Genomic DNA, 961 nt, shown 5'->3' with positions numbered 1-961 from the left:
TCTGTGAACCTCTGGGGCCTGGGGCCCTATTGGAGATCAATCAGAAAGAAGAGAAAATAGCTCCGTGCCACTGCAAAAAGGGGATTTCAGTGACCAAAATTCAATTTGTACCTCATTTTTATCTAGTCCCTGGCTCCAGGTGAGCCTAGATGATGGGCTTTGGAGAAGCCTGTCTTCTCAGACTCCAGGACAAATCCTGGGCAGCCCGAACCCCCTCGTTTGGCCTTTGCACAAGTTCAGCACTGGTGTTTAACTTTTTTCCTCTTTTTTTTTCTTCCTCCCTGTTATTTAAATGGTTTTAAACATGAAACTAGGCCAGGAAAAGGGGGTAGCATTGTTTTAATAATTAGCAATTATGATCGCTGCAATATTAATTGCATATTTCCATAGCAAACACTTCCCCAGAGGGCCGAAGGGAGTGGTGGTTAGAGACTGCCAGAGCCTAAAACTGGAATTCCTGAGAACAGAAAAAGGAGAGAAAATCAACTTCTTCCATTTAAGCAAATTACCACGGGGACTGCAAGGCCCCTCTAATTAGCCCAGCTCGCTGTAGCTGGTGAGCAGGTTGGTGTAAAGTCTCACTCGATACCACTGGGCCTGCCTGTACCGGCCCTTTTCCCCTATTTCTTTTATTTTTGTCACTTGGGCAAGACATCGGCTTATTTCCAGGGGGTGGCTGGGCTGGGCTGGAAGATGGCATACCAGATCTCGGTGCCCCAGGCCCCCAAGCTGGGGCCTGCGGTTCATTTGTGCAAATCCTGGCCACAGAAGGGCAAAATGGGACAGGACCGCAGGCAATGCCACGTGGTGGCGCTTGGGGGAGGCCGCGGAGGGAGAGGCCACCAAGCCTGCCTCCCCAACTCTGTGACACAGATTGAAAGGTTCGGGTGGAACTGGAGGAATGAAAAAGCAGGGGCTGGAGAGAAACAGGAAGGGGGAGGGGAGAAAGGAGGAGAAGCCT

Source organism: Pteropus medius, unplaced genomic scaffold, assembly GCF_902729225.1.
Source record: "Pteropus medius unplaced genomic scaffold, Ma_sr-lr_union100, whole genome shotgun sequence".
In the NCBI taxonomy this organism is placed as follows: Eukaryota; Metazoa; Chordata; class Mammalia; order Chiroptera; family Pteropodidae; genus Pteropus; species Pteropus medius.
The sequence above is the reverse complement of the archived record's forward strand: the minus strand, read 5'-3'. Positions refer to the sequence as shown.